The sequence below is a fragment of the Panthera pardus genome, unplaced genomic scaffold (assembly GCF_024362965.1).
Source record: "Panthera pardus isolate Hobbes unplaced genomic scaffold, ASM2436296v1 HiC_scaffold_27, whole genome shotgun sequence".
NCBI lineage: Eukaryota > Metazoa > Chordata > Mammalia > Carnivora > Felidae > Panthera > Panthera pardus.
In genome coordinates, this window is record NW_026526843.1 from 29500516 (window position 1) to 29508894 (window position 8379).

The 8379-nt window shown below is 43.6% G+C and overlaps 1 pseudogene; it reads left to right on the forward strand.

Annotated features, from left to right (window-relative positions):
* The first annotated feature begins 5772 nt into the window (after window positions 1-5772).
* LOC128773892 (acyl carrier protein, mitochondrial-like) lies at window positions 5773-6255 on the forward strand (annotated as a pseudogene).
* The last annotated feature ends 2124 nt before the right edge of the window (window positions 6256-8379 follow it).

Consider the following 8379-nt stretch of genomic DNA (forward strand, 5'->3'; position numbering starts at 1 on the left):
TGGGTGACTCAGTCAGTTAGGTGTCCAACTTTTGATTTCAGCTCAGGTCATGAGCTCATGGTTCATGAGATCAAGCCTCACGTCAGGCCTTGCGCTGACAGCACGTAGCCTGCTTGGGATTCTCTGTTTCCCTCTGTCTCTCCGCCCCTCCCCCACTTGTGCACGTGCACTCTCTGTCTGTCTGTCTGTCTCTCTCTCTCTCAAAATAAATAAACATTAAAAAAAGAAAACTTAGGCAATAAACTCTTGAACATCAGTCTTAGCAATGTTTTTTGGACTTGTTTTCTCAGGCGAGGGCAAAAAAAGCAAAAATAAATGAATAGGACTACATCAAACTACAAAGCTTTTGCACAGCAAAGGAAGCCATCAACAAAATGAAAAGGAAATGTACTTAATGGAGAAGACGATTGCAAATGATATATCTGATAAGGGGGTTAATATCCAGAATATCTAAGGAACCCATATAACTCAACACCAAACCCCCCCCCCCGACATAACGATTTAAAAATGGGCAGAGTAGTGGAATAGACATTTTCCCAAAGAAGATACAGAGATGGCCAACAGACACATGAAAAGATACTCAACATCACCAGTTATCAGGGAAACGCAAAGCAAAACCACAGCGAGATGTGACTTTATACCTGTCAGAACGGCTAGAATCAAAAAGATAGGAAATAACAAATATTGGGAAGGATATCGAGAAAAGGGAACCCTGGTGCACTGTTGGCGTGAGGGTAAATTGGTGCAGCCACTACGGAAAACAGTATGGAGGTTCCTCAAAATGTTCAAAATAGAAATACCACACAATCCGGCAATTGCACTCCTGGGTGTTTACCCAAAGAAAACAAAAATACTAATTTGAAAAGAAATATGCACCCCATGTTTACTGTAGCAGTATTTACAATAGCTAAGATATGGAAACAACTCAAGTGTCCATCGATAGATGAGTGGATAAAGAAAATGTGGTAGGGGGCTTGGCTGGCTCAGTCGGTAGAGCATGTGACCCTTGATCTCATGGCTGTAAGTGTGAGCCCCATGTTGGGTGTAAAGAATACTTAAAAATAAAATCTTAGAGGGGCGCCTGGGTGGCTCAGTCGGTTGAGCGTCCGACTTCGGCTCAGGTCATGATCTCATGGTTTGTGGGTTCGAGCCCCGCATCGGGCTCTGTGCTGGCAGCTCGGAACCTGGAGCCTGCTTCGGATTCTGTGTCTCCTCTCTCTGCCCCTCCCCCACTTGTGCTCTGTCTCTCAAAAATAAATAAATGTAAAAAAATAATAAAATCTTGGAAAAAATATGTGATATATCATCCACAAAAAAGAATGGTATCTTACCATTCATTCCCGACAAAATGGATGGACCTAGAGAGTATCATTGTAAGTTAAATAAGTTATCCATAGAAAGACAAATATTAGGGGCACCTGGATGGTTCAGTTGGTTAAGCATATGACTTTGGCTCAGGTCATGATCTCCCAGTTGGTGAGTTCAAGCCCTGCGTCAGACTCTATGCTGACAGCTCAGAGCCTGGAGCCTGCTTCAGATTCTGTGTCTCCCTCTCTCTCTGCCCCTCCTGCTGTGCTCGTGTGCTCTCTCTCTCTCTCTCAAAAATAAATAAATAAACATTTTTTAAAAAGAATGACAAATAGCATATGATTTCACTTATATGTAGACTCTTTTAAAAACCCCAACAAATGAAGAAACAAAACAAAATAGAAATAGACATAAATACAGAGGACAAACTGGTAGTTTCCAGAGGGGAGGGGGATGGGAGAACGGGTAAAATAGATGAAGGGGATTAAGAGGTACAAACTTCCAGTTATAAAATAAACAAGTCACAGGATGAAAAGTACAACATAGGGAATACAGTCAATAATATTGTAATAACTTTGTATGGTGACAGGCGGTAACTAGACTTCTTTTTAAATTTTTTCTTATTCTTTTAATGTTTATTTTTGAGAGAGAGAGACAGAGAGACAGACCAACAGGGTGCAAGCAGGGGAGAGAGAGAGAGAGAGAGAGAGAGAGAGAGAGAGAGAGAGAGAGAGAAAGGGAGACACAGAATTCGAAGCAGGCTCCAGGCTCTGAGCCTTCAGTACAGAGCCTGATGCAGAGCTGCAACTCACGAACTGCAAAATCATGGCCTGAGCTGAAGTCAGATGCTTAACCGACTGAGTCACCCAGGCACCCCTTTAATTTTTTTTTAAATTTTTTAATGTTTATTTATTTTTGAGAGACAGAGTGAGAGTGGGGAAGGTGCAGAGAGAGGGAGACAAAGAATCTGAAGCAGGCTCCAACTTCCGAGATGTTAGCACAGAGCCTGACGTGGGGCTCAAACTCATAAACTGTGAGAGCATGACCTGAGCCGAAGTCAGACACTCAACCAACTGAGCCACCCAGGCACCCCAAATTTTTTTTAATATTTATTTTCGAGAGAGAGAGAGCCCACGCATGAGCAGGGGGAAGGGCAGAGAGAAGGAGACAGAAGTTCAGAAGCAGGCTTCACATTGACAGCAGAGAGCCCTATGTGGGGCTCGAACTCATGGAGCCGTGAGATCATGACCCTAGCCAGAGGCTTAATCAACTTAGCCACCCACGCACCCCAGTAATTTGACTTCTCATGATGTTCATTTTGTAATGTATATAAATGTGTAATTACTATGTGGTACACCTGAAACTAATATAATATTGCATGTTGGGGAGCCTGGGTGGCTCAGTTGGTTAAGTGTCCAACTTCGGCTCAGGTCATGATCTCACGGTCTGTGAGTTCGAGCCCCGCGTCGGGCTCTGGGCTGACAGCTCAGAGCCAGGAGCCTGCTTCCGATTCTGTGTCTCCCTCTCTCTCTGCCCCTCCCCTGCTCGTTCTCTCTCTCAAAAAATAAATAAACATTAAAAATATATATAATCTTGTATGTCAACTGTACTTTAAAAAATATTTACTTATGTTGATGGGGAAAAAAAATGTGTGCCCTGTAAAAGATACTGTTAAAGAATGAAAAGACAAACCACAGACTGGGAAGAAAATGTGTGCAAAACACTTATCTGATAAAAGACTTGTGCCCACAATATAGAAAGAGCTCTTAAAACTCAACAATAAGAAAACAAACAATCCAATTAAAAAGTAGGCAAAAGGTTTGAACAGAAACTTCACCAAAGAAGATGTAAAGTTGCTAAATAAGCATATGCAAAGATGCCTAACGTTATGTGTAATTTGGAAACAACAAGATACTGGGGCGCCTGGGTGGCTCAGTCAGTTAAATGTCTGACTCTTGATTTCGGCTCCGGTCATGATCCCACAGTTAGTGAGATTAAGCCCCACTGTGGGCTCTGCACTGACAGCACGGAGCCTGCTTGCGATTCTCTCTCCCTCTCTCTCTGCCCCCTCCTGCTCACGCTCTCTCTCAAATTAAATAAACTAAAAGCTACAACAACAAGATACACTACCCACCTATTAGAATGGCTAAAATCCAAAACACTGACAACAGCAAATGCTGACAAGGATGTGGAGCACCAGGAACCCTCATTCCATGCTGGTGGGAATGCAAAAATGGTTCAGCCACATTGAAAGACAATTTGGCAGTTTCTTATGAAACTAAACATACTCTTATCATATGATCCAATAATTCCATCCCTAGGCATTCACCCAAGTAGCTTGACAGTATATATCTACACGAAACTTGCATGTGAATGTTTATAGTAGCTTTATTTATAATCATCGACACCTAGAAGCAACCAAGATATCCTTCAACAGGTGAATAGGTAAAGTGTGATACATTGGTACAACAGAATATTATTCAGCAATAAAAAGAAATGAGCTGTCAACCGAGGAAAAGACACAAAGGAAACTTAAGTACATATTGCTAAGCGGAAGAAGCCAGTCTGATTCCAACTATGTGACATTCTGGAAAAGGTACAGCGGTAGGAAAGTGGAAAGATCCGTGGTTTCCCAGGAAGGGGAAACCTTTTTTTTTTTTTAGGAGGAGGGGAAGAGAGCAGGAAAGGAAGGATGAGTAGGTGGAGCACAGGGGATTTTTAGGGAAATGAAACTATTCTGTATATACAGTAGTGGTAGATACAGGACATTAAGCACTTGACAAAATTGATAGAAAACCCTACACAAAGAGTGAACCCTAATGTAAACAATAGACTTTAATTAAAATGTACCGATGCTGGTTTATCAATTGTAGCAAAGGTACCACACCCAATGCAAAATATAACAGGAACTCTCTGTACTTTCTGCTCAGTTTCTTTGTAAACCTAAAACTGCCCTAAAAAATAAAGCCTATTAATTTTTTTTTAAAAAAAGCAAGACAAGATCAAAACATGAATGCTGCTAACATCTCCATTCATATGAAGCCAATGTTTTCAAGATATGCCCATTCTAGGTTTTTGGTTTATTGGTCTGGTTTATCTGATAATAAAGAAGTACTTCATGTAGTGTTGGTTAAATTGTGCAAAACTGTGTTCTCAGGCACTCCTGTTCTTTGTTTGTTTTTTTAATTCGGTGTTTATTTATTTTTGAGAAAAAGAGAGACAGAGCGTTAGCGGGGAAGGGGCAGAGAAAGAGAGAGGGAGACACAGAACCCCAGGCAGGCTCTAGGCTCTGAGCTGTCAGCACAGAGCCCGACGCGGGGCTTGAACCCACGAACAGTGAGATCATGACCTGAGCCGAAGTTGGACACTTAACTGACTGAGCCACCCAGCCACCCTTGTTTTTTCATTTCTAAAGCAAAGGAAGGAAGAAGGAAGACCTGGGGAACTGGAGAAAGAGAACGAAGAGGAAGAGAAGAAGAAGGTGGCAGCCTGAGGAAATCAAATGCCACAGTTCCACACTTAACATTCTCTCTTAAAGAAATAGCACATGTGCAGCACGTTTCTCTCTTAATATCATCACAACAAAAGTTTTGTACTTTAAATGCCACAAATAAAGAACGTCAGTGAACTGGAGGAAAGCAACGCAGGAGCAGAGGGCTGTATTATCTTTATCTCTGTATTAAACCTTCTTTCCCTTTCCTCCTCTTTCATACATAGGTGTGAATCGACAGCTGTTCGATTTTCTTTGGAATCTGTGACACCACGGGCACTGGCTGCGCTTCGGGATCTGGGTTATTTGCCAAGTTCTGGAACTTCCTTACTCTCCACCCCTCTCAGATATTGACCGCGAGCTTCATTACACTCAGCATCAGCCACTGGCATAGTTGGCCAACATCGTAGTCCCATAGGGACCTAATGGGCAGCAAAGCACTCAAATTCTCCATCCAAGTCTCACACTGGGCAGGGCGTCATTCACTCTTCCTTCTCCCTGTCTTGGGCCCGCGTGGGCGCGCGCACACACACCCCAGCAGAATCTTCACCTCAAATATACGCCGGAATGGTCATATCATTCCGTTTCATCCTGTGTTATTTTCAGTCATCAGAACACTCCCACAAGCTCTGGCCACATTTCTACCTGTTGGCAGACACAGCTCCTCTCAGTGAGGTTAAATTAGAAATACTTGTCCATTGGTGGCTCAGTCTTTCCAATGTGAAATTCCTATGGGCTGATCCAAGAGTTGGAGAAATTTTCCATACGTCTAGAGGTCTAATATCATCAAACCCCTTCCCATAAATGGAGCACCAATTCATCATCAAAGGAGAAACCCTAGTGAGCCACGAGTTTGAGGGACTGGCAAAGCCAGCACTAGAGATCACAAGTCTGTTTGAACCAGGAACAAGAAGTATTTGGGAAGAAAATTATTTTGTGAAAGTATTTAGTTCAAATCTGGGGTTGGCGTAACCATGGTGGCTCACGTCCTCTCCACTTGTGTCTATCAACTGTCCTCAGCCTTGACACCGCTGCCTGGGGGCTCTCACGCTGGCAGTGGCCTTGTCCCTCAGCATCACCCTGTGCGGCACAGGGACCTGGAGGAGGCCTGGGGCTCTGCAGCCCACCTCAGTGCTCCCGCAGGTCCCAGTTACACAAGTGTGCCACCCGCACAGTGATGCACTTTGACGTGGGAGGAAATCAAGGACCGTGTTCTTTACGTCTTGAAACTCTATGGCAAGATTGACCCAGAAAAGCTCTTGGTAAATTCCCACTTTATGAAAGACCTGGGCTTAGACAGTTTGGACAAGTGGAGATTATCATGGTCAGGGAGGATGAATTTGGGTTTGAAATTCCTGATACAGATGCGGAGAAGTTAATGTGTCCACAAGAAACTGTAGATTACATCGCAGAGAAGAAGGATGTATATGAATAAAATACTAGACCCCTTTTTTTCACTGAGAGCTCTCAAAGACTCAAAAGATGCTGGCGAGTGTCTGTAAGTGAGAACATGTTTTGGCATGATCGCTGCCTTTGACAGAGTAATTCTCTTTTTTTTTTTTTTAATGTTTACTTTTGAGAGAGAAATGGAAATTGTGAGTGAGGGAGGGGAAGAGAGAGAGGGAGACAGAGGATCCGAAGCGCTCTCTGTGCTGACAGCAGAGAGCCCGATGTGGGGCTCAAACTCATGAACTCTAAGATCATGACGTGAGCTGAAGTCCCACACTTAACTGACCGAGCCACCTAGGTGCCCCTTATTTTTAATTTTTTTAATGTTTATTTTATTTTTGAGAGAGAGAGAGACAGACAGACAGAGCTTGAGCGGGGGAGGGGCAGAGAGAGAGGGAGACACAGAATCTGAAGCAGGCTCCAGGCTCCCAGCTGTCAACACAGAGCCCAACGAGAGGCTTGAACTCGCGGACTGTGAGATCATGACCCGAGCCGAAGTCAGATGCTTAACAAACTGAGCCACCCATGTGCCTATAGACTTGTATTTAAATTATCTGTTCTATCCTTTGAAAATAAATCTATACAACAAACAAAACAAGTATTTAGTTCAGGTTTTGAGCTCATAACTCCGTTCAAAAACAGATCGGAGATTAAAAACTTTGTTTTGGGGGCATCTGGATGGCTCAGTTGGTTAATCGTCTGATTTCAGCTCAGGTCATGATCCCCTGGCTCATGAGTTCCGGCGGCACCAGGCTCTCTGCCTGGAGCCTGCTTCAGATCCTCTGTCTCCCTCTCTCTGCCCCTCCCCCATGCTCGCTCGCGCGCTCTCTCTCTCTCTCTCTCAAAAATAAACATTAAGAAATTTTTAAAAACCCAAAACTTTGTTTCAGTCTTGCAACTTTTTTTTCTTTTTCAGCTTACGTAAGTTTAAGTAATATCTACACCCAACGTGGGACTAGAACTCACGACCCCGAGATCAAGGGTCATATGTTCTTCCGACTGAGCCAGCCGGGCACCCCATAGTGCACCTTCTTTAACAATTATTGGTATAAAAGAGTCCCCCTGACTCCCACTACCTTAATGCCCATTTCCACAACCTAGTGGACTTTCATTTAAAAACAGTATAAAAGGGGCGCCTGGAAGGCTCAGTCCATTAAGCATTCGACTCTTGATTTCAGCTCAGGTCATGATCTCAAGATTGTGCGAGCGAGTCCTGAGTTGGGGTCTGCACTGATAGCACAGAGGCTGCTTGGGATTCTGTCTCCCTCTCTCTGCCCTTCCCCTCTCCCTCTCTCTCTCAAAATAAATAAATAAGCATTAAAAAAAAAACAGTATAAAATGAATCGAAAAAATGACCATTAACCATGTATTGCTGAGCTAGCATATGATGGGACTAGTTTATGGGGCCTGACAAGAAATGGGTTACAAATTCCTTTTGCTGGAGCACATTAGAGGAGATGAATTTCTGGGGACGAAATATGCAGTTTTCTCCAGGCTACAAACTTAACTATAGTGTATCAGGCTCAAGTAATTTTTTTTAAAAAATGTTTGTTTGTTTGTTTGTTTGTTTATCTATTTAGACAGAGAGAGAGAATGGGTGTGGGAGGGGCAGAGGGAGAGAGAGAGAGAGAATCCCAACTCAGGACCCGAACCGAAATCACGAGTAGGTGGCTCAACCCACTGAACCACCCGGGCACCCCCATGCTCAAGTTATTAACACAGAATTTGTGCCCTCTAAGCTAACTGGGCAAAATGGGGCTGACATCATAGCTTACCACCAATTTTGATAAACACTCCTTACTTTGTGTGAGATTAGAAAGAAAAAAACGCGTGTGGGGGTGAGTATACTCCTACATGCATGTACATAAACACAAACATATACATATAAAGTCATACTGGGTTTGTTATTCATACGGCTGCTCAGTGGACTGTCTCCTGGGGCCTCTCGCCCTTCCCTTCAAGTATTTCGATTTGAGGCTGAAGAAAGGACAAGGTCTCTAGTCCGGTTTAGATTTGAGCCGCTTCGCCCGGGACCGGAAGGATAGGTGGATCCGGTTGCCCCACCGGCTTCATTATACCTATACACACATCCTGTCCCGACGGCAGAACCACCTAGGTCGGGGGAAGGGATT